General features: G+C 42.5%; 2 long non-coding RNA genes across 2 annotated transcripts; both read right to left on the bottom strand.

The window, feature by feature from the left end:
* Nucleotides 1-5,878: 5,878 nt before the first annotated feature.
* Nucleotides 5,879-8,749, bottom strand: LOC134129043 (uncharacterized). The gene is made up of 4 exons (XR_009956223.1): nt 8,629-8,749; nt 7,725-7,796; nt 7,428-7,626; nt 5,879-6,660 (listed from the first exon to the last, which is right to left on the bottom strand). It is a non-coding gene; the product is annotated as an uncharacterized LOC134129043 (long non-coding RNA).
* Nucleotides 8,750-19,399: 10,650 nt separating this feature from the next.
* LOC134129077 (uncharacterized) lies at nt 19,400-21,660 on the bottom strand. The gene is made up of 3 exons (XR_009956274.1): nt 21,540-21,660; nt 20,634-20,705; nt 19,400-20,535 (listed from the first exon to the last, which is right to left on the bottom strand). It is a non-coding gene; the product is annotated as an uncharacterized LOC134129077 (long non-coding RNA).
* Between the last annotated feature and the right edge of the window lie 4,384 nt (nt 21,661-26,044).

Below are 26,044 nucleotides of genomic sequence, written 5' to 3' on the forward strand. Positions count from 1 at the left end.
CTCCCAATTCTCACTGTGAGCCATCGTCACAGTCTTACGTCTTATATTCCCAGATTTGAAGTTGATCAGATTAAAGGGCTGGGAAATGGACATGTAAATGTACAAACTTTGCATTGACCTAAGCCAATAGGTGGCGCTATACTTTTTCGAAAATCACTGCATGGCATTACTTAAAGGCCTACACAAGCATCATGAATATACATTTATAGCCAGAAATATCAATGTTCCTTGGAGTTATACCATTTTACATTTTGGAAAAAAATCGTCCAAAATTGTCCAAACTGCACGCAAGCTCACGCCCAGGTGGTTTTATGAAAACTCTTGATTTTAATAACTTTTGACCCCAAGGCTGTCAGGAACCAGTTGCCAGATTTTTAAATGGATCGGATTTAAACTCTCGGAGGAGTTCGTTCGTTTGTAAATGCAAAAATTGAAGGAAATGGCCAAAAATACACAGAATCACTACAGCGCCCCCTAATGTTCAAATATTCTGGGAAAATTTGGGGATGTTCTAGGACTCATTGTGAACATGTCCTCAAAATTTGGTGAAAATGGGGGTTGGAAAAAAAAAAGTTATAGGACTTTGAACTTTCAGGACACAAACCTACAAACTTCATTGGTCCATAACTTTATTGAAAAATGAGATATCAACATTCTTTCAATAACTTTTGATCGCATCGAGCCAACGATCATTTTGCCGAAGATTTCGTAAGAATCGGATCAAGCGTCTGGGAGGAGTTCGCAAAAACGTGTTTTTCACAAAATTCAAAATGGCGGCCATAAAACGGTAGGCGCATTTGCATACCATAATTTTTTTTGTGTACAGCACATCCAAGAGCACCTGTGTGAAAAGGTTCCAGGTCGATCGGTAAAAGTAAAAAAATCAATTAACATTGCGGCCACTTTGGGGGGCGCTAGAGAGTTCTTTTTTTTCTCCTCTAATTGCGGGACCCCAATCATACGTCAATTTTGCGCACTTCTGATGCGCGTGCAAAAATTCAAGAGTTTTTGAACATGATGAAGTCCCCAAAAGTGCGTTCGAAGTGGCGAAATAATAATAATAATAATTCTTGCAATTTCAATAGGGCTTTCGCCCGACTTTCAGTCGGCTCAGGCCCTAATTAAAGCTGCAAGCAGCGATGAACGGGCCTTCGCCTATTCTCGCACGTTGGGGTGGGGCGGCGGTCGGCCGGGCTCGCGGGTCAAAAAAGACTAAAGAGACTAAACAAATCACTCTCGGGGCTGCCATTCAAACCCGAATCTGCGGCCTCGCGAACGGAATCCACCGACGCCGGGCTGTTGCCCCGCTGCAAAAGACCTGCGGAGTAATTGTTACGGGTCTCGGGCACGATGACCACAATAAGTATCACAGCAACACTTGTCTCGTTCTCCAGTTTGCGTCTGTATAATTGATTCAACACATATACACATCCAGTGCATTTTTCTTGTCCTGTATATCTTAGATATCATAGATGCAGTCTCAATCAAGGTTAATTCCCAGAAATATCCACCTGTAATTACCTTAGCTGTTATTTCTGCCTACTATAGTTCCTATTGACCAACTACATAAGGGATATTTCCATACCATATTGACTATGATAAACGTATACAACTCTTATTCACATATGGACGTTGCACTTTAGAATGTGTATTGATTAACTCGGCATGTACCAAACCATATTGACAAGTAAAAAAAACAAAATATGACTAAACATGACTGAATAAATCACCGCCCAAAACATGTTAAAGATAAGTGGCATTATAAGTACAATTTAAGTGCTACCATTTGTTAGTGCTACGGTTTGCTAGTGTTTTGGTCAAGGTAGAGTCTAAAAAGGTGTGTCTTGAGTTTTCGACGGAAGATGGAGAGGCTCTCTGCGGTCCTGATGTCATCAGAGAGCTCATTCCACCATCTGGGAGCAGGACAGCAAAGAGTCGCCATCTCGTCGAGTGCTTTTCTCTCAGTGAGGGAGGAACAAGCAGCTTGCCAGATGCAGATCGGAGTGCGTGGGTTGGGATGCAGGGTTTCACCATGTCCCGGATGTAGACTGGTCCCGATCCATTCACAGCGTGGTCCGTCAGTACCAATGCTTTGAACTGGATGCGGGCAGCCACTGGTAACCAATGAAGTGAAGGGAGAAGCGGTGTGGTGTGGGAGTATTTCAGAAGGTTGAAGACCAGTCGAGCTGCTGCATTCTGGATGAGCTGCAGTGGTCGAATGGCGGCAGCAGGGAGACCTGCCAGCAGAGAGTTACAGTAGTATTTGGTGTATTATCAGAATACGATTAGGGCTGTCAACAGATTATAGACAATTAACTAGTTAATCACACATTTTGAAAAACATTTATCTTGATTACAATATTTTTTTCTCTTATATTAACTGTTTACAGTTTAGTAATTTGTTGTTTCAACTCCATAATGAGCTTGACGTGTGTATATTATTTCATTGGAATGAGGGGCATATTAATCATATCATTTAATGTTAGATTCATGCTCATTGTGAAGGAAATGAATATATAACATTGAAAAGCATTGAAGACGCACATTACATTACGTGTCATTTAGCTGACGCTTTTAAACAACAAAGTAGTTAGTTAGCTGCTGCGAGTAGTAGTGTGTAAATAAAGTGATTCAATCGGGCCAAGTTATTTAGGGCACACGGAAACGTAAACAAAGTGGCGCTAATAGCGTGAAGAGGGGTCTTTTATTCCCGTGAAGCTACCGTAGTTAGCTTTACAGGAACAAAATACGTATGCTAGTTGATGTTCTTCAAGCATAGCATAGGCTGCCCTGGGCTGTGCTAAATAGTGCACAGCAGCCACAGCCGGCAGTAAACTCAAATTAGTGTGACAAATCTGCTCTAAAGTGTAGTTATTTAAGTCAATAACCTCAGCAAATAGAGTAATCTGAACCACTTTGTTCGTTAGATCAGCCGGAGACGCGGAAAAAAAGAGATGTTTGTGACGGGACGTCCCTTAAGCAGCTGTTAGCATGTTTACAGTATCCCCGCTATTTAAGTGGGTAAGACTGAAGAACGCACAAGGAAAAAGTCATCACTCACCTACCAAAGCGTTTCCACTTGGTTTAGTCCGTTTGGATTTAAGCATAGGTGTGTAGTTAGCAAGCTGGCTGACTGGCTGCTCCATCCGGCAGCCGCTAGCTTCTCTCGCTACCCCAGTTAGCTCTCCGTGCCGTCGAACAGATATAACAAGCCCTTAAACAAAACGTACCTAAATGGCTGCACACATCCAAGAGGGAATGAGAACACTTTACTTCAGGAACTATTACTACTGTGAAAGCTACCTTAAAATGATGATCCCGTTGCTGAGTTTTACCGTAAATTAGGACTTCACACACATGGTGGATCTGTGACATGTGTCCGCGTAAAACATGTCCCCCCCGAAACTAACCACGTAAAATTAGTTCCTACCCAAAAAACGAAACAAATATGTCTGTGCACAAACCACACAACAAATAAACAAGTTCATGAAGATATGATACAAACGACACGAATTACATTCACCTCACCAAGGAAAGTAAACTAAATCCCTTTGTTCGTTAGTTCAGCTGAACACGCAGTTAAAAAGAAGAAGAAAAAAAACACTATGGCTCTAACGGGAAGCGAACCCGGATCAAAATATTGAAAGTCCTGTGTCTAACCAACGGAGCTACGTGTCGAGCCGTGATTACGAAATCGAAAAGTGACCTAAAAAAAGAAGATTCACACACATTGCGTCAGGGCAGGGAGGTCGATCTGTGGAGACAATATTTTGAAGCATTGTTCAATAAACACAATTTAAGTCACATCAGGAGTCTAATTAATTATGTTGGGGCGATGTACAAAGTGCAAGAACTGAATAAAGACCAGTCCGCCACCCGACTGCAAACGCCAGCTCACTGACGTCTCCCAGCAGCTCCACATACGGCAGCTGTGCCAGCCGTATGTGGCTGAAACGAGTGTGACACAGCTGCTCTAACGTGTACAGTTATTTAACCTCAGCAAGGAGAGTTACCTGAATCATTTTGTCCGTTAGATCAGCCGGACACGCGTTTAAAAAAAGAAGTAACAAAAAAAAAAGTATGATTTCGTCGGGACTCGATCTCACGACCATAGGATCGGGGGGCGGTCTCTTACCAGGAGAGCTAAACCCTCTGATGGCTTTGAGAATTCGAAAACTCACTCAAATAGGATTGGTCACTCTCCGCCAAAAATTCAGGTAATATTCACACTAAAAAAATTATAACTGCCTTCCTGTTTGTTTTAGAGAAAATTCCTCAGAGACTTTTTTAAGTCTCCCTTTAATACATTTGGTAAAAAATCAGCGGACTTGTCGGTCAAACAGGGTGCGGGCGGGGCTTCGTCAAAATCTTCCAGGGGGCGCAATGGAGGCAATTTTTCACTTTTGATCCAAAACTGCACATCAGGTCTGTAAAGGTCATCACGTAGGATACTCACAGAGGTTTTCAAGAGTTTTGGAGTGTGCCGAGGCTCAGAAGATGTGCTTGAACTTTCATGCGAATATGGCGACGTCACAGCCACAAAGTTGGTCCAAAACTCCCAATTCTCACTGTGAGCCATCGTCACAGTCTTACGTCTTATATTCCCAGATTTGAAGTTGATCAGATTAAAGGGCTGGGAAATGGACATGTAAATGTACAAACTTTGCATTGACCTAAGCCAATAGGTGGCGCTATACTTTTTCGAAAATCACTGCATGGCATTACTTAAAGGCCTACACAAGCATCATGAATATACATTTATAGCCAGAAATATCAATGTTCCTTGGAGTTATACCATTTTACATTTTGGAAAAAAATCGTCCAAAATTGTCCAAACTGCACGCAAGCTCACGCCCAGGTGGTTTTATGAAAACTCTTGATTTTAATAACTTTTGACCCCAAGGCTGTCAGGAACCAGTTGCCAAATTTTGAAATGGATCGGATTTAAACTCTCGGAGGAGTTCGTTCGTTTGTAAATGTAAAAATTGAAGGAAATGGCCAAAAATACACAGAATCACCACAGCGCCCCCTAATGTTCAAATATTCTGGGAAAATTTGGGGATGTTCTAGGACTCATTGTGAACATGTCCTCAAAATTTGGTGAAAATGACGGTTAGAAAAAAAAAAAGTTATAGGCCTTTGAACTTTCAGGACACAAACCTACAAACTTCATTGGTCCATAACTTTATTGAAAAATGAGATATCAACATTCTTTCAATAACTTTTGATCGCATCGAGCCAACGATCATTTTGCCGAAGATTTCGTAAGAATCGGACCAAGCGTCTGGGAGGAGTTCGCAAAAACGTGTTTTTCACAAAATTCAAAATGGCGGCCATAAAACGGTAGGCGCATTTGCATACCATAATTTTTTTTGTGTACAGCACATCCAAGAGAACCTGTGTGAAAAGGTTCCAAGTCGATCGGTAAAAGTAAAAAAAAAAATTAACATTGCGGCCACTTTGGGGGGCGCTAGAGAGTTCTTTTTTCTCTCCTCTAATTGCGGGACCCGAATCATACGTCAATTTTGCGCACTTCTGATGCGCGTGCAAAAATTCAAGAGTTTTTGAACATGATGAAGTCCCCGAAAGTGCGTTCGAAGTGGCGAAATAATAATAATAATAATAATTAAAGCTGCAAGCAGCGATGAACGGGCCTTCGCCTATTCTCGCGCGTCGGGGTGGGGCGGCGGTCGGCCGGGCTCGCGGGTCAAAAAAGACTAAAGAGACTAAACGAATCACTCTCGGGGCTGCCATTCAAACCCGAATCTGCGGCCTCGCGAACGGAATCCACCGACGCCGGGCTGTTGCCCCGCTGCAAAAGACCTGCGGAGTAATTGTTACGGGTCTCGGGCACGATGACCACAATAAGTATCACAGCAACACTTGTCTCGTTCTCCAGTTTGCGTCTGTATAATTGATTCAACACATATACACATCCAGTGCATTTTTCTTGTCCTGTATATCTTAGATATCATAGATGCAGTCTCATTTAAGGTTAATTCCCAGAAATATCCACCTGTAATTACCTTAGCTGTTATTACTGCCTACTATAGTTCCTATTGACCAACTACATAAGGGATATTTCCATACCATATTGACTATGATAAACATATACAACTCTTATTCACATATGGACATTGCACTTTAGAATGTATATTCATTAACTCAGCATGTACCAAACCATATTGTCATGTAAAAAAACCAAAACATGACCAAACATGACTAAATAAATCACTGCCCTTGCATACTGAACAAATATTGCATTCTGGATTCATTTTAAGTCACATGAGGAGTCTTGTGCATGCCAAGAATCAAACCCTGGTTTACTGCGCCAGGGGCCAACGCTCTGCAGATGACCTATATGGTCCAATACAATTTCACATTCGAAACGTCACTCAAATAGGATTGGTGCCTCTCTTGCAAAAATACAGCGAATTTTAATACTTAAATGAGAGCTAAAGGAGAAAATAAAACGCAGTAGGGTCACATAAGTTCTGTCGGATGTTTAAGTTGCCCAGAAGGATGAGCGGAGAGCTGTCATCTGGAAGTTGTAACTCTTCCATTCGTTGTAGAAGTAAATAACTTCTTTTCTGGAAGGATCATTTTCCGCTGTGGTCCAGTCGACTTTGCCATGATTGTGACGCCAACCTGTGCCGTGTGCTGGGAGAAAAAAAGAAGGCCAAATTATTACATCGATATGTAATGGAATGCTGTTGTAAGAACACAGGAAGAAGGCTTTTACATTACATGTCATTTAGCTGACGCTTTTATCCAAAGCGACGTACAATAAGTGCATTTCCACATAGAGATACAAACTCAGAAGAACAAGTAACAAGAAAGTACATTTTTCATTAACTAAGCAGTTTCAAAACATGTTAAAGATAAGTAGCATTATAAGTACAATTTAAGTGCTACCATTTGTTAGTGCTACGGTTTGCTAGTGTTTTAGTCAAGGTAGAGTCTAAAAAGGTGTGTCTTGAGTTTTCGACGGAAGATGTAGAGTCTCTCTGCAGTCCTGATGTCATCAGAGAGCTCATTCCACCATCTGGGAGCAGGACAGCAAAGAGTCGCGATCTCGTCGAGTGCTTTTCTCTCAGTGAGGGAGGAACAAGCAGCGTGGCAGATGCAGATCGGAGTGTGTGGGTTGGGATGTAGGGTTTCACCATGTCCTGGATGTAGACTGGTCCCGATCCATTCACAGCGTGGTACGTCAGTACCAATGCTTTGAACTGGATGCGGGGAGCCACTAGTAACCAATGAAGAGAACGGAGAAGCGGTGTGGTGTGGGAGTATTTCAGAAGGTTGAAGACCAGTCGAGCTGCTGCATTCTGGATGAGCTGCAGTGGTCGTATGGCGGTAGCAGGGAGACCCGCCAGCAGAGAGTTACAGTAGTCGAGGCGAGAGATGACAAGAGCCTGAATCTGTACCTGCGCCGCCTTCTGAGTGAGAAGGGGTCGTATTCTCCTGATGTTAACGGTGTTCGCCAAAGTTAACAGTCAGGTCCTGAGTGGGCGAGTTTTTTCCAGGGAAGAGAAGTAGTTCAGTCTTGTCGGGGTTGATCTTCAGGTGATGGGCGGACATCCACTGGGAGATGTCAGTCAGACATGCAGAGATCCGTGCCGCCACCTGAGTGTCCGAGTCGGGGAAGGAGAGAATTAGTTGGGTGTCTGTGTTTTACAATTATGCAGACAGAACAAAATATACATAAAGAAATGCTTTCCCACCTCGCTGGAGTTGAAAGCCACGTGTCCAATGTGCCATTCCCATTGATGGTGGCATGACTTTGCACGTGGCATCTGAAAGTATTTGAGCACCAACATGTATTATCAGAATACGATTAGGGCTGTCAACAGATTATAGACAATTAACTAGTTAATCACACATTTTGTAAAACATTTATCTTGATAACAATATTTTTTTCTTATATTAACTGTTTACAGTTTAGTAATTTGTTGTTTCAACTCCATAATGAGCTTGACGTGTGTATATTATTTCATTGGAATGAGGGGCATATTAATCATATCATTTAATGTTAGATTCATGCTCATTGTGAAGGAAATAAATATATAACATTGAAAAGCATTGAAGACGCACATTACATTACGTGTCATTTAGCTGACGCTTTTAAACAACAAAGTAGTTAGTTAGCTGCTGCGAGTAGTAGTGTGTAAATAAAGTGATTCAATCGGGCCAAGTTATTTAGGGCACACGGAAACGTAAACAAAGTGGCGCTAATAGCGTGAAGAGGGGTCTTTTATTCCCGTGAAGCTACCGTAGTTAGCTTTACAGGAACAAAATACGTATGCTAGTTGATGTTCTTCAAGCATAGCATAGGCTGCCCTGGGCTGTGCTAAATAGTGCACAGCAGCCACAGCCGGCAGTAAACTCAAATTAGTGTGACAAATCTGCTCTAAAGTGTAGTTATTTAAGTCAATAACCTCAGCAAATAGAGTAATCTGAACCACTTTGTTCGTTAGATCAGCCGGAGACGCGGAAAAAAAGAGATGTTTGTGACGGGACGTCCCTTAAGCAGCTAATAGCACCGAATTAGTGTTAGCATGTTTACAGTATCCCCGCTATTTAAGTGGGTAAGACTGAAGAACGCACAAGGAAAAAGTCATCACTCACCTACCAAAGCGTTTCCACTTGGTTTAGTCCGTTTGGATTTAAGCATAGGTGTGTAGCTAGCAGTTTAAAATATAAAATACGGACTTGATACGAGCTGCAGCTGTTCAACGCCGGGGCTTCAATGGCGACCTCTCGCGATAACAGCATTAACTCACGCGACACTACGAGCCGCCCTCTACTCTGCGCATGTCCGTCAACAAAGACTGCTGGGTAATTGAGTTCTTTAACGTAACAGTTCCCCGTAACATCTAGTAAAATCCCAAAACGTGTTTGCATCTCCACCCGTATGTGGCAGAATACGTGTATTTAAATTCAGATGTAAATATATTGAACTGTCCGTGTTATTTTTCTAGGTTAGATGTGTCAAACTCGCGACACGCTGGCGAACGGCTGCACCGTCCAGACCGTACCGGGCTGCAACGCCAGCTCCTCCCTCCAGCTCCACACATACGGCAGCTGTGCCCAGCAGCCGTATGTGGCTGAAACGAGTGTGACACAGCTGCTCTAACGTGTACAGTTATTTAATAACCTCAGCAAGGAGAGTAAACTGAATCATTTTGTCCGTTAGATCAGCCGGACACACGTTTAAAAAAAGAAGAAAAAAAAAAAAAGTATGATTTCGTCGGGAGTCGATCTCACGACCATTGCATCGGGGGGCCAACACCTTACTCACTGAGCTATTCTTCCAGCTGGATGTGAGAATTCGAAAACTCACTGAAATAGGATTGGTCACTCTCCGCCAAAAATTGAGGTAATATTCACACTAAAAAAATTATAACTGCCTTCCTGTTGGTTTTAGAGAAAATTCCTCAGAGACTTTTTTAAGTCTCCCTTTAATACATTTGGTAAAAAATCAGCGGACTTGTCGGTCAAACAGGGTGCGGGCGGGGCTTCGTCAAAATCTTCCAGGGGGCGCAATGGAGGCAATTTTTCACTTTTGATCCAAAACTGCACATCAGGTCTGTAAAGGTCATCACGTAGGATACTCACAGAGGTTTTCAAGAGTTTTGGAGTGTGCCGAGGCTCAGAAGATGTGCTTGAACTTTCATGCAAAGATGACGTCGTCACAGCAACAAAGTTGGTCCAAAACTCCCAATTCTCACTGTGAGCCATCGTCACCGTCTTACGTCTTATATTCCCAGATTTGAAGTTGATCACATTAAAGGGCTAGGAAATGGACATGTAAATGTAGAAACTTTGCATTGACCTAAGCCAATAGGTGGCGCTATACTTTTTCGAAAATCACTGCATGGCATTACTTAAAGGCCTAGACAAGCATCATGAATATACATTTCTAGCCAGAAATATCAATGTTCCTTGGAGTTATACCATTTTACATTTTGGAAAAAAATCTTCCAAAATTGTCCAAACTGCACGCAAGCTCACGCCCAGGTAGTTTTATGAAAACTCTTGATTTTAATAACTTTTGACCCCAAGGGTGTCAGGAACCAGTTGCCAGATTTTTAAATGGATCGGATTTAAACTCTCGGAGGAGTTCGTTCGTTTGTAAATGCAAGAATTGAAGGAAATGGCCAAAAATACACAGAATCACCACAGCGCCCCCTAATGTTCAAATATTCTGGGAAAATTTGGGGATGTTCTAGGACTCATTGTGAACATGTCCTCAAAATTTGGTGAAAATGACGGTTAGAAAAAAAAAAAGTTATAGGCCTTTGAACTTTCAGGACACAAACCTACAAACTTCATTGGTCCATAACTTTATTGAAAAATGAGATATCAACATTCTTTCAATAACTTTTGATCGCATCGAGCCAACGATCATTTTGCCGAAGATTTCGTAAGAATCGGACCAAGCGTCTGGGAGGAGTTCGCAAAAACGTGTTTTTCACAAAATTCAAAATGGCGGCCATAAAACGGTAGGCGCATTTGCATACCATAATTTTTTTTGTGTACAGCACATCCAAGAGAACCTGTGTGAAAAGGTTCCAAGTCGATCGGTAAAAGTAAAAAAAAAAATTAACATTGCGGCCACTTTGGGGGGCGCTAGAGAGTTCTTTTTTCTCACCTCTAATTGCGGGACCCGAATCATACGTCAATTTTGCGCACTTCTGATGCGCGTGCAAAAATTCAAGAGTTTTTGAACATGATAAAGTCCCCAAAAGTGCGTTCGAAGTGGCGAAATAATAATAATTAAAGCTGCAAGCAGCGATGAACGGGCCTTCGCCTATTCTCGCACGTCGGGGTGGGGCGGCGGTCGGCCGGGCTCGCGGGTCAAAAAAGACTAAAGAGACTAAACAAATCATTCTCGGGGCTGCCATTCAAACCCGAATCTTTGGCCTCGCGAACGGAATCCACCGACGCCGGGCTGTTGCCCCGCTGCAAAAGACCTGCAGAGTAATCATTACGGGTCTCGGGCACGATGACCACGATAACAAAAAGATGCATTCCTGTAAAATAAAGGTAGAGTCTGAAGCGCAAGAATCACAGCAAACGCTCGTCTCGTTCTCCAGTTTGCGTCCGTATAATTGATTCAACACACGTACAGTTTACATCCAGTGCATTTTTCTTGTCCTGTATATCTTATAGACGCAGTCTCAATCAAGGTTAATTCACATCTTGGTTTAGTCGAGGTAGAAGGACGACAGCTAACCCCACCTCTTTTGCTCCATCAAGATATGTTAACTTTTTAACCAAACCCGCTGGATGACGAAGTGGCTGTCTTCCTGAAGAGAGCTTTGCTGAATGAAATAATTAATAATACATTGACTAAGATACACTCTTCCTCCAGGGCTTAATATATTGGTAAGTTCAGTTTGAATCAGTTAAGCCGTGTAGAAACTTTGCATTGACCCAAGTCATTAAAATTAAAAAAGTTCCAAGCCATCCAGGCCTATATGTCGTCAAGACAATTGAGTAGTTGTCCAACAGAGTTATCCTTTTTTGTTTTAAGATAAAAACCATAGCTGTTATTACTGCCTAATATAGTTCCAATTGACCAACTACATGAGACATTTCCACACCATATTGACCGTGCAATCTCTTCTTCAAACTCCGTTTGAAAGAAGACCACTGGCTGAAAAACAAAAAATAAAAGAAATGGGACCGGACCAGCCACAAATTAACATCAGACAGCAGGTGAAAGACAAGGAAGCGTCGTACACTAGAGGCTTTTCGCGGACATGGTACACTAGGAAGCCGTGGCTAACCGGCTGTGGAGTAACTAACTCGCTGTTTTGCTTCCCTTGTTTGCTTTTTAAAACCGCAGCGACCGATCGAGTCTGGTGTGAAAACGGTGTTCAGGACATGAAACATTTCATCTCATCTGCTCCTCCAAGCACTCACCATCTCATCTGCTCCTCCAAGCACTCAGCATCTTATCTGCTCCTCCAAGCACTCAGCATCTCCTCTGCTCCTCCAGGCACTCAGCATCTCCTCTGCTCCTCCAGAGATGCTGTTGTGTCCCTGGAGGAGCAGAGGAGATGCTGTTGTGTCTCTGGAGGAGCAGAGGAGATGCTGTTGTGTCCCTGGAGGTGCAGAGGAGATGCTGTTGTGTCCCTGGAGGAGCAGAGGAGATGCTGTTGTGTCTCTGGAGGAGTTTTATGTTTTTTTTGTGTGTCTGTCTTAGAGGTGGTTTGCTGTACGATTTATGTGAACACTGGAGACAATGTAAATAATTTTTATTGACTTGCTCACCATTACAATTGGTAATGCACAGTCTTCTTCATCTAGTGGTTACTCCATGTAATAACAGCGACTATTTGCCTCTTTGTGTATATTGAATATTGACGCAAATTACAGCAATTATAAGTTCACCTTGTATGACTTGGTTTCCTAATATGATGTGTATGACTTGGTATGACCTTGTCTTTGAAAGAACAATATTTGAAATCTACAAGGACATTCTAAATTCATAGTTTAATAATTACATTAGATGCTATTTGTTTTTAAGTCGTTACTTTGGTGTTAATGTAATAAATAAACGGCAGAAATCTCCCTCAGCCCCCCCTACTTTTTCCATCACCAGCCGCCACTGCTTAACAGTAACCCGTAATATCACAAAACGTGTTTGCATCTCCACCCGTATGTTGCTTCCCAACGGAGCCACCAGCTCACTGTGATTACGCAATACAAAATGGCGGAGAGTGCGATCTTTGGGGACTATATTTTGCAGCATTGTTCAATAAACACAATTGAAGTCACATCAGGAGTCTAATTAATTAAGAAAGGGCGATGTACAAAGTGCAAAACATGAATAGCGGTTACTTTGAACAGAAATACATTACGTTAGAGCTGGCAAACGCCAGGTCACTCACGTCTCCCCCTCCAGCTCCACACATACGGCAGCTGTGCCCAGCAGCCGTATGTGGCTGAAACGAGTGTGACACAGCTGCTCTAAGTGTACAGTTATTTAAAAACCTCAGCAAGGAGAGTTACCTGAATCATTTTGTCCGTTAGATCAGCCGGACACGCGTTTAAAAAAAGAAGTAACAAAAAAAAAAGTATGATTTCGTCGGGACTCGATCTCACGACCATAGGATCGGGGGGCGGTCTCTTACCAGGAGAGCTAAACCCTCTGATGGCTTTGAGAATTCGAAAACTCACTGAAATAGGATTGGTCACTCTCCGCCAAAAATACAGGAAATATTCACACTAAAAAAATTATAACTGCCTTCCTGTTTGTTTTAGAGAAAATTCCTCAGAGACTTTTTTAAGTCTCCCTTTAATACATTTGGTAAAAAATCAGCGGACTTGTCGGTCAAACAGGATGCGGGCGGGGCTTCGTCAAAATCTTCCAGGGGGCGCAATGGAGGCAATTGTTCACTTTTGATCCAAAACTGCACATCAGGTCTGTAAAGGTCATCACGTAGGATACTCACAGAGGTTTTCAAGAGTTTTGGAGTGTGCCGAGGCTCAGAAGATGTGCTTGAACTTTCATGCGGAGATAGCGTCGTCACAGCAACAAAGTTGGTCCAAAACTCCCAATTCTCACTGTGAGCCATCGTCACAGTCTTACGTCTTATATTCCCAGATTTGAAGTTGATCAGATTAAAGGGCTAGGAAATGGACATGTAAATGTACAAACTTTGCATTGACCTAAGCCAATAGGTGGCGCTATACTTTTTCGAAAATCACTGCATGGCATTACTTAAAGGCCTACACAAGCATCATGAATATACATTTATAGCCAGAAATATCAATGTTCCTTGGAGTTATACCATTTTCCGTTCTGGAAAAAAATCTTCCAAAATTGTCCAAACTGCACGCACGCTCACGCCCAGGTAGTTTTATGAAAACTCTTGATTTTAATAACTTTTGACCCCAAGGGTGTCAGGAACCAGTTGCCAGATTTTGAAATGGATCGGATTTAAACTCTCGGAGGAGTTCGTTCGTTTGTAAATGCAAAAATTGAAGGAAATGGCCAAAAATACACAGAATCACCACAGCGCCCCCTAATGTTCAAATATTCTGGGAAAATTTGGGGATGTTCTAGGACTCAATGTGAACATGTCCTCAAAATTTGGTGAAAATGACGGTTAGAAAAAAAAAAAGTTATAGGCCTTTGAATTTTCAGGACACAAACCTACAAACTTCATTGGTCCATAACTTTATTGAAAAATGAGATATCAACATTCTTTCAATAACTTTTGATCGCATCGAGCCAACGATCATTTTGCTGAAGATTTCGTAAGAATCGGACCAAGCGTCTGGGAGGAGTTCGCAAAAACGTGTTTTTCACAAAATTCAAAATGGCGGCCATAAAACGGTAGGCGCATTTGCATACCATAATTTTTTTTGTGTACAGCACATCCAAGAGAACTTGTTTGAAAAGGTTTCAAGTCGATCGGTAAAAGTAAAAAAAAAAATTAACATTGCGGCCACTTTGGGGGGCGCTAGAGAGATCTTTTTTTTCTCCTCTAATTGCGGGACCCCAATCATACGTCAATTTTGCGCACTTCTGATGCGCGTGCAAAAATTCAAGAGTTTTTGAACATGATGAAGTCCCCGAAAGTGCGTTCGAAGTGGCGAAATAATAAAAAGAAGAAGAAGAATTCTTGCAATTTCAATAGGGCTTTCGCCCGACTTGCAGTCGGCTCAGGCCCTAATTAAAGCTGCAAGCAGCGATGAACGGGCCTTCGCCTATTCTCGCACGTCGGGGTGGGGCGGCGGTCGGCCGGGCTCGCGGGTCAAAAAAGACTAAAGAGACTAAACAAATCATTCTCGGGGCTGCCATTCAAACCCGAATCTTTGGCCTCGCGAACGGAATCCACCGACGCCGGGCTGTTGCCCCGCTGCAAAAGACCTGCAGAGTAATCATTACGGGTCTCGGGCACGATGACCACGATAACAAAAAGATGCATTCCTGTAAAATAAAGGTAGAGTCTGAAGCGCAAGAATCACAGCAAACGCTCGTCTCGTTCTCCAGTTTGCGTCCGTATAATTGATTCAACACACGTACAGTTTACATCCAGTGCATTTTTCTTGTCCTGTATATCTTATAGACGCAGTCTCAATCAAGGTTAATTCACACCTTGGTTTAGTCGAGGTAGAAGGACGACAGCTAACCCCACCTCTTTTGCTCCATCAAGATATGTTAACTTTTTAACCAAACCCGCTGGATGACGAAGTGGCTGTCTTCCTGAAGAGAGCTTTGCTGAATGAAATAATTAATAATACATTGACTAAGATACACTCTTCCTCCAGGGCTTAATATATTGGTAAGTTCAGTTTGAATCAGTTAAGCCATGTAGAAACTTTGCATTGACCCAAGTCATTAAAATTAAAAAAGTTCCAAGCCATCCAGGCCTATATGTCGTCAAGACAATTGAGTAGTTGTCCAACAGAGTTATCCTTTTTTGTTTTAAGATAAAAACCATAGCTGTTATTACTGCCTAATATAGTTCCAATTGACCAACTACATGAGACATTTCCACACCATATTGACCGTGCAATCTCTTCTTCAAACTCCGTTTGAAAGAAGACCACTGGCTGAAAAACAAAAAATAAAAGAAATGGGACCGGACCAGCCACAAATTAACATCAGACAGCAGGTGAAAGACAAGGAAGCGTCGTACACTAGAGGCTTTTCGCGGACATGGTACACTAGGAAGCCGTGGCTAACCGGCTGTGGAGTAACTAACTCGCTGTTTTGCTTCCCTTGTTTGCTTTTTAAAACCGCAGCGACCGATCGAGTCTGGTGTGAAACGGTGTTCAGGACATGAAACATTTCATCTCATCTGCTCCTCCAAGCACTCACCATCTCATCTGCTCCTCCAAGCACTCAGCATCTTATCTGCTCCTCCAAGCACTCCGCATCTCCTCTGCTCCTCCAGGCACTCAGCATCTCCTCTGCTCCTCCAGATATGCTGTTGTGTCCCTGGAGGAGCAGAGGAGATGCTGTTGTGTCTCTGGAGGAGCAGAGGAGATGCTGTTGTGTCCCTGGAGGTGCAGAGGAGATGCTGTTGTGTCCCTGGAGGAGCAGAGGAGATGCTGTTGTGTCTCTGGAGGAGTTTTATGTTTTTTTTGTGTGTCTGTCTTAGAGGTGGTTTGCTGTACGATTTATGTGAACACTGGAGACAATGTAAATAATTTTTATTGACATGCTCACCATTACAATTGGTAATGCACAGTCTTCTTCATCTAGTGGTTACTCCATGTAATAACAGCGACTATTTGCCTCTTTGTGTATATTGAATATTGACGCAAATTACAGCAATTATAAGTTCACCTTGTATGACTTGGTTTCCTAATATGATGTGTATGACTTGGTATGACCTTGTCTTTGAAAGAACAATATTTGAAATCTACAAGGACATTCTAAATTCATAATAATTACATTAGATGCTATTTGTTTTTAAGTCGTTACTTTGGTGTTAATGTAATAAATAAACGGCAGAAATCTCCCTCAGCCCCCCCTACTTTTTCCATCACCAGCCGCCACTGCTTAACAGTAACCCGTAATATCACAAAACGTGTTTGCATCTCCACCCGTATGTTGCTTCCCAACGGAGCCACCAGCTCACTGTGATTACGCAATACAAAATGGCGGAGAGTGCGATCTTTGGGGACTATATTTTGCAGCATTGTTCAATAAACACAATTGAAGTCACATCAGGAGTCTAATTAATTAAGAAAGGGCGATGTACAAAGTGCAAAACATGAATAGCGGTTACTTTGAACAGAAATACATTACGTTAGAGCTGGCAAACGCCAGGTCACTCACGTCTCCCCCTCCAGCTCCACACATACGGCAGCTGTGCCCAGCAGCCGTATGTGGCTGAAACGAGTGTGACACAGCTGCTCTAAGTGTACAGTTATTTAAAAACCTCAGCAAGGAGAGTTACCTGAATCATTTTGTCCGTTAGATCAGCCGGACACGCGTTTAAAAAAAGAAGTAACAAAAAAAAAAGTATGATTTCGTCGGGACTCGATCTCACGACCATAGGATCGGGGGGCGGTCTCTTACCAGGAGAGCTAAACCCTCTGATGGCTTTGAGAATTCGAAAACTCACTAAAATAGGATTGGTCACTCTCCGCCAAAAATTCAGGTAATATTCACACTAAAAAAATTATAACTGCCTTCCTGTTTGTTTTAGAGAAAATTCCTCAGAGACTTTTTTAAGTCTCCCTTTAATACATTTGGTAAAAAATCAGCGGACTTGTCGGTCAAACAGGGTGCGGGCGGGGCTTCGTCAAAATCTTCCAGGGGGCGCAATGGAGGCAATTTTTCACTTTTGATCCAAAACTGCACATCAGGTCTGTAAAGGTCATCACGTAGGATACTCACAGAGGTTTTCAAGAGTTTTGGAGTGTGCCGAGGCTCAGAAGATGTGCTTGAACTTTCATGCGAATATGGCGACGTCACAGCCACAAAGTTGGTCCAAAACTCCCAATTCTCACTGTGAGCCATCGTCACAGTCTTACGTCTTATATTCCCAGATTTGAAGTTGATCAGATTAAAGGGCTGGGAAATGGACATGTAAATGTACAAACTTTGCATTGACCTAAGCCAATAGGTGGCGCTATACTTTTTCGAAAATCACTGCATTGCATTACTTAAAGGCCTACACAAGCATCATGAATATACATTTATAGCCAGAAATATCAATGTTCCTTGGAGTTATACCATTTTACATTTTGGAAAAAAATCGTCCAAAATTGTCCAAACTGCACGCAAGCTCACGCCCAGGTGGTTTTATGAAAACTCTTGATTTTAATAACTTTTGACCCCAAGGCTGTCAGGAACCAGTTGCCAAATTTTGAAATGGATCGGATTTAAACTCTCGGAGGAGTTCGTTCGTTTGTAAATGCAAAAATTGAAGGAAATGGCCAAAAATACACAGAATCACCACAGCGCCCCCTAATGTTCAAATATTCTGGGAAAATTTGGGGATGTTCTAGGACTCATTGTGAACATGTCCTCAAAATTTGGTGAAAATGACGGTTAGAAAAAAAAAAAGTTATAGGCCTTTGAACTTTCAGGACACAAACCTACAAACTTCATTGGTCCATAACTTTATTGAAAAATGAGATATCAACATTCTTTCAATAACTTTTGATCGCATCGAGCCAACGATCATTTTGCCGAAGATTTCGTAAGAATCGGACCAAGCGTCTGGGAGGAGTTCGCAAAAACGTGTTTTTCACAAAATTCAAAATGGCGGCCATAAAACGGTAGGCGCATTTGCATACCATAATTTTTTTTGTGTACAGCACATCCAAGAGAACCTGTGTGAAAAGGTTCCAAGTCGATCGGTAAAAGTAAAAAAAAAAATTAACATTGCGGCCACTTTGGGGGGCGCTAGAGAGTTCTTTTTTCTCTCCTCTAATTGCGGGACCCGAATCATACGTCAATTTTGCGCACTTCTGATGCGCGTGCAAAAATTCAAGAGTTTTTGAACATGATGAAGTCCCCGAAAGTGCGTTCGAAGTGGCGAAATAATAATAATTAAAGCTGCAAGCAGCGATGAACGGGCCTTCGCCTATTCTCGCACGTCGGGGTGGGGCGGCGGTCGGCCGGGCTCGCGGGTCAAAAAAGACTAAAGAGACTAAACAAATCATTCTCGGGGCTGCCATTCAAACCCGAATCTGCGGCCTCGCGAACGGAATCCACCGACGCCGGGCTGTTGCCCCGCTGCAAAAGACCTGCGGAGTAATTGTTACGGGTCTCGGGCACGATGACCACAATAAGTATCACAGCAACACTTGTCTCGTTCTCCAGTTTGCGTCTGTATAATTGATTCAACACATATACACATCCAGTGCATTTTTCTTGTCCTGTATATCTTAGATATCATAAATGCAGTCTCATTTAAGGTTAATTCCCAGAAATATCCACCTGTAATTACCTTAGCTGTTATTACGGCCTACTATAGTTCCCATTGACCAACTACATAAGGGATATTTCCACACCATGTTGACTATGATAAACGTATACAACTCTTATTCACATATGGACATTGCAATTTAGAATGTATATTCATTAACTCAGCATGTACCAAACCATATTGTCATGTAAAAAAACCAAAACATGACCAAACATGACTAAATAAATCACTGCCCTTGCATACTGAACAAATATTGCATTCTGGATTCATTTTAAGTCACATGAGGAGTCTTGTGCATGCCAAGAATCAAACCCTGGTTTACTGCGCCAGGGGCCAACGCTCTGCAGATGACCTATATGGTCCAATACAATTTCACAATCGAAACGTCACTCAAATAGGATTGGTGCCTCTCTTGCAAAAATACAGCGAATTTTAATACTTAAATGACAGCTAAAGGAGAAAATAAAACGCAGTAGGTCACATAAGTTCTGTCGGATGTTCAAGTTGCCCAGAAGGATGAGCGGAGAGCTGTCATCTGGAAGTTGTAACTCTTCCATTCGTTGTAGAAGTAAATAACTTCTTCTCTGGAAGGATAATTTTCCGCTGTGGTCCAGTCAACTTTGCCATGATTGTGACGCCAACCTGTGCCGTGTGCTGGAAGAAAAAAAGAAGGCCAAATTATTACATCGATATGTAATGGAATGCTGTTGTAAGAACACAGGAAGAAGGCTTTTACATTACATGTCATTTAGCTGACGCTTTTATCCAAAGCGACGTACAATAAGTGCATTTCCACATAGAGATACAAACTCAGAAGAACAAGTAACAAGAAAGTACATTTTTCATTAACTAAGCAGTTTCAAAACATGTTAAAGATAAGTGGCATTATAAGTACAATTTAAGTGCTACCATTTGTTAGTGCTACGGTTTGCTAGTGTTTTAGTCAAGGTAGAGTCTAAAAAGGTGTGTCTTGAGTTTTCGACGGAAGATGGAGAGGCTCTCTGCAGTCCTGATGTCATCAGAGAGCTCGTTCCACCATCTGGGAGCCAGGACAGCAAAGAGTCGCGATCTCGTCGAGTGCTTTTCTCTCAGTGAGGGAGGAACAAGCAGCGTGGCAGATGCAGATCGGAGTGTGTGGGTTGGGATGTAGGGTTTAACCATGTCCCGGATGTAGACTGGTCCCGATCCATTCACAGCGTGGTACGTCAGTACCAATGCTTTGAACTGGATGCGGGGAGCCACTAGTAACCAATGAAGAGAACGGAGAAGCGGTGTGGTGTGGGAGTATTTCAGAAGGTTGAAGACCAGTCGAGCTGCTGCATTCTGGATGAGCTGCAGTGGTCGTATGGCGGTAGCAGGGAGACCCGCCAGCAGAGAGTTACAGTAGTCGAGGCGAGAGATGACAAGAGCCTGAATCTGTACCTGCGCCGCCTTCTGAGTGAGAAGGGGTCGTATTCTCCTGATGTTAACGGTGTTCGCCAAAGTTAACAGTCAGGTCCTGAGTGGGCGAGTTTTTTCCAGGGAAGAGAAGTAGTTCAGTCTTGTCGGGGTTGATCTTCAGGTGATGGGCGGACATCCACTGGGAGATGTCAGTCAGACATGCAGAGATCCGTGCCGCCACCTGAGTGTCCGAGTCGGGGAAGGAGAGAATTAGTTGGGTGTCTGTGTTTTACAATTATGCAGACAGAACAAAATATACATAAAGAAATGCTTTCCCACCTCGCTGGAGTTGAAAGCCACGTGTCCAATGTGCCATTCCCATTGATGGTGGCATGACTTTGCACGTGGCATCTGAAAGTATTTGAGCACCAACATGTATTATCAGAATACGATTAGGGCTGTCAACAGATTATAGACAATTAACTAGTTAATCACACATTTTGTAAAACATTTATCTTGATAACAATATTTTTTTCTCTTATATTAACTGTTTACAGTTTAGTAATTTGTTGTTTCAACTCCATAATGAGCTTGACGTGTGTATATTATTTCATTGGAATGAGGGGCATATTAATCATATCATTTAATGTTAGATTCATGCTCATTGTGAAGGAAATAAATATATAACATTGAAAAGCATTGAAGACGCACATTACATTACGTGTCATTTAGCTGACGCTTTTAAACAACAAAGTAGTTAGTTAGCTGCTGCGAGTAGTAGTGTGTAAATAAAGTGATTCAATCGGGCCAAGTTATTTAGGGCACACGGAAACGTAAACAAAGTGGCGCTAATAGCGTGAAGAGGGGTCTTTTATTCCCGTGAAGCTACCGTAGTTAGCTTTACAGGAACAAAATACGTATGCTAGTTGATGTTCTTCAAGCATAGCATAGGCTGCCCTGGGCTGTGCTAAATAGTGCACAGCAGCCACAGCCGGCAGTAAACTCAAATTAGTGTGACAAATCTGCTCTAAAGTGTAGTTATTTAAGTCAATAACCTCAGCAAATAGAGTAATCTGAACCACTTTGTTCGTTAGATCAGCCGGAGACGCGGAAAAAAAGAGATGTTTGTGACGGGACGTCCCTTAAGCAGCTAATAGCACCGAATTAGTGTTAGCATGTTTACAGTATCCCCGCTATTTAAGTGGGTAAGACTGAAGAACGCACAAGGAAAAAGTCATCACTCACCTACCAAAGCGTTTCCACTTGGTTTAGTCCGTTTGGATTTAAGCATAGGTGTGTAGCTAGCAGTTTAAAATATAAAATACGGACTTGATACGAGCTGCAGCTGTTCAACGCCGGGGCTTCAATGGCGACCTCTCGCGATAACAGCATTAACTCACGCGACACTACGAGCCGCCCTCTACTCTGCGCATGTCCGTCAACAAAGACTGCTGGGTAATTGAGTTCTTTAACGTAACAGTTCCCCGTAACATCTAGTAAAATCCCAAAACGTGTTTGCATCTCCACCCGTATGTGGCAGAATACGTGTATTTAAATTCAGATGTAAATATATTGAACTGTCCGTGTTATTTTTCTAGGTTAGATGTGTCAAACTCGCGACACGCTGGCGAACGGCTGCACCGTCCAGACCGTACCGGGCTGCAACGCCAGCTCCACACATACGGCAGCTGTGCCCAGCAGCCGTATGTGGCTGAAACGAGTGTGACACAGCTGCTCTAACGTGTACAGTTATTTAATAACCTCAGCAAGGAGAGTAAACTGAATCATTTTGTCCGTTAGATCAGCCGGACACACGTTTAAAAAAAGAAGAAAAAAAAAAAAGTATGATTTCGTCGGGAGTCGATCTCACGACCATTGCATCGGGGGGCCAACACCTTACTCACTGAGCTATTCTTTCAGATGGATGTGAGAATTCGAAAACTCACTCAAATAGGATTGGTCACTCTCCGCCAAAAATACAGGTAATATTCACACTAAAAAAATTATAACTGCCTTCCTGTTTGTTTTAAAAAAAATTCCTCAGAGACTTTTTTAAGTCTCCCTTTAATACATTTGGTAAAAAATCAGCGGACTTGTCGGTCAAACAGGGTGCGGGCGGGGCTTCGTCAAAATCTTCCAGGGGGCGCAATGGAGGCAATTTTTCACTTTTGATCCAAAACTGCACATCAGGTCTGTAAAGGTCATCACGTAGGATACTCACAGAGGTTTTCAAGAGTTTTGGAGTGTGCCGAGGCTCAGAAGATGTGCTTGAACTTTCATGCGAATATGGCGACGTCACAGCCACAAAGTTGGTCCAAAACTCCCAATTCTCACTGTGAGCCATCGTCACAGTCTTACGTCTTATATTCCCAGATTTGAAGTTGATCAGATTAAAGGGCTGGGAAATGGACATGTAAATGTACAAACTTTGCATTGACCTAAGCCAATAGGTGGCGCTATACTTTTTCGAAAATCACTGCATGGCATTACTTAAAGGCTTACACAAGCATCATGAATATACATTTATAGCCAGAAATATCAATGTTCCTTGGAGTTATACCATTTTACATTTTGGAAAAAAATCGTCCAAAATTGTCCAAACTGCACGCAAGCTCACGCCCAGGTAGTTTTATGAAAACTCTTGATTTTAATAACTTTTGACCCCAAGGGTGTCAGGAACCAGTTGCCAGATTTTGAAATGGATCGGATTTAAACTCTCGGAGGAGTTTGTTCGTTTGTAAATGCAAAAATTGAAGGAAATGGCCAAAAATACACAGAATCACCACAGCGCCCCCTAATGTTCAAATATTCTGGGAAAATTTGGGGATGTTCTAGGACTCATTGTGAACATGTCCTCAAAATTTGGTGAAAATGACGGTTAGAAAAAAAAAAAGTTATAGGCCTTTGAATTTTCAGGACACAAACCTACAAACTTCATTGGTCCATAACTTTATTGAAAAATGAGATATCAACATTCTTTCGATAACTTTTGATCGCATCAAGCCAACGATCATTTTGCCGAAGATTTCGTAAGAATCGGACCAAGCGTCTGGGAGGAGTTCGCAAAAACGTGTTTTTCACAAAATTCAAAATGGCGGCCATAAAACGGTAGGCGCATTTGCATACCATAATTTTTTTTGTGTACAGCACATCCAAGAGAACTTGTGTGAAAAGGTTTCAAGTCGATCGGTAAAAGTAAAAAAAAAAATTAACATTGCGGCCACTTTGGGGGGCGCTAGAGAGATCTTTTTTTTCTCCTCTAATTGCGGGACCCCAATCATACGTCAATTTTGCGCACTTCTGATGCGCGTGCAAAAATTCAAGAGTTTTTGAACATGATGAAGTCCCCGAAAGTGCGTTCGAAGTGGCGAAATAATAAAAAGAAGAAGAAGAATTCTTGCAATTTCAATAGGGCTTTCGCCCGACTTGCAGTCGGCTCAGGCCCTAATTAAAGCTGCAAGCAGCGATGAACGGGCCTTCGCCTATTCTCGCACGTCGGGGTGGGGCGGCGGTCGGCCGGGCTCGCGGGTCAAAAAAGACTAAAGAGACTAAACAAATCATTCTCGGGGCTGCCATTCAAACCCGAATCTTTGGCCTCGCGAACGGAATCCACCGACGCCGGGCTGTTGCCCCGCTGCAAAAGACCTGCAGAGTAATCATTACGGGTCTCGGGCACGATGACCACGATAACAAAAAGATGCATTCCTGTAAAATAAAGGTAGAGTCTGAAGCGCAAGAATCACAGCAAACGCTCGTCTCGTTCTCCAGTTTGCGTCCGTATAATTGATTCAACACGCGTACAGTTTACATCCAGTGCATTTTTCTTGTCCTGTATATCTTATAGACGCAGTCTCAATCAAGGTTAATTCACACCTTGGTTTAGTCGAGGTAGAAGGACGACAGCTAACCCCACCTCTTTTGCTCCATCAAGATATGTTAACTTTTTAACCAAACCCGCTGGATGACGAAGTGGCTGTCTTCCTGAAGAGAGCTTTGCTGAATGAAATAATTAATAATACATTGACTAAGATACACTCTTCCTCCAGGGCTTAATATATTGGTAAGTTCAGTTTGAATCAGTTAAGCCATGTAGAAACTTTGCATTGACCCAAGTCATTAAAATTAAAAAAGTTCCAAGCCATCCAGGCCTATATGTCGTCAAGACAATTGAGTAGTTGTCCAACAGAGTTATCCTTTTTTGTTTTAAGATAAAAACCATAGCTGTTATTACTGCCTAATATAGTTCCAATTGACCAACTACATGAGACATTTCCACACCATATTGACCGTGCAATCTCTTCTTCAAACTCCGTTTGAAAGAAGACCACTGGCTGAAAAACAAAAAATAAAAGAAATGGGACCGGACCAGCCACAAATTAACATCAGACAGCAGGTGAAAGACAAGGAAGCGTCGTACACTAGAGGCTTTTCGCGGACATGGTACACTAGGAAGCCGTGGCTAACCGGCTGTGGAGTAACTAACTCGCTGTTTTGCTTCCCTTGTTTGCTTTTTAAAACCGCAGCGACCGATCGAGTCTGGTGTGAAAACGGTGTTCAGGACATGAAACATTTCATCTCATCTGCTACTCCAAGCACTCACCATCTCATCTGCTCCTCCAAGCACTCAGCATCTTATCTGCTCCTCCAAGCACTCAGCATCTCCTCTGCTCCTCCAGGCACTCAGCATCTCCTCTGCTCCTCCAGAGATGCTGTTGTGTCCCTGGAGGAGCAGAGGAGATGCTGTTGTGTCTCTGGAGGAGCAGAGGAGATGCTGTTGTGTCCCTGGAGGTGCAGAGGAGATGCTGTTGTGTCCCTGGAGGAGCAGAGGAGATGCTGTTGTGTCTCTGGAGGAGTTTTATGTTTTTTTTGTGTGTCTGTCTTAGAGGTGGTTTGCTGTACGATTTATGTGAACACTGGAGACAATGTAAATAATTTTTATTGACTTGCTCACCATTACAATTGGTAATGCACAGTCTTCTTCATCTAGTGGTTACTCCATGTAATAACAGCGACTATTTGCCTCTTTGTGTATATTGAATATTGACGCAAATTACAGCAATTATAAGTTCACCTTGTATGACTTGGTTTCCTAATATGATGTGTATGACTTGGTATGACCTTGTCTTTGAAAGAACAATATTTGAAATCTACAAGGACATTCTAAATTCATAATAATTACATTAGATGCTATTTGTTTTTAAGTCGTTACTTTGGTGTTAATGTAATAAATAAACGGCAGAAATCTCCCTCAGCCCCCCCTACTTTTTCCATCACCAGCCGCCACTGCTTAACAGTAACCCGTAATATCACAAAACGTGTTTGCATCTCCACCCGTATGTTGCTTCCCAACGGAGCCACCAGCTCACTGTGATTACGCAATACAAAATGGCGGAGAGTGCGATCTTTGGGGACTATATTTTGCAGCATTGTTCAATAAACACAATTGAAGTCACATCAGGAGTCTAATTAATTAAGAAAGGGCGATGTACAAAGTGCAAAACATGAATAGCGGTTACTTTGAACAGAAATACATTACGTTAGAGCTGGCAAACGCCAGGTCACTCACGTCTCCCCCTCCAGCTCCACACATACGGCAGCTGTGCCCAGCAGCCGTATGTGGCTGAAACGAGTGTGACACAGCTGCTCTAAGTGTACAGTTATTTAAAAACCTCAGCAAGGAGAGTTACCTGAATCATTTTGTCCGTTAGATCAGCCGGACACGCGTTTAAAAAAAGAAGTAACAAAAAAAA

This window comes from Pungitius pungitius, chromosome 5 (assembly GCF_949316345.1).
Source record: "Pungitius pungitius chromosome 5, fPunPun2.1, whole genome shotgun sequence".
Classification (NCBI taxonomy): Eukaryota; Metazoa; Chordata; class Actinopteri; order Perciformes; family Gasterosteidae; genus Pungitius; species Pungitius pungitius.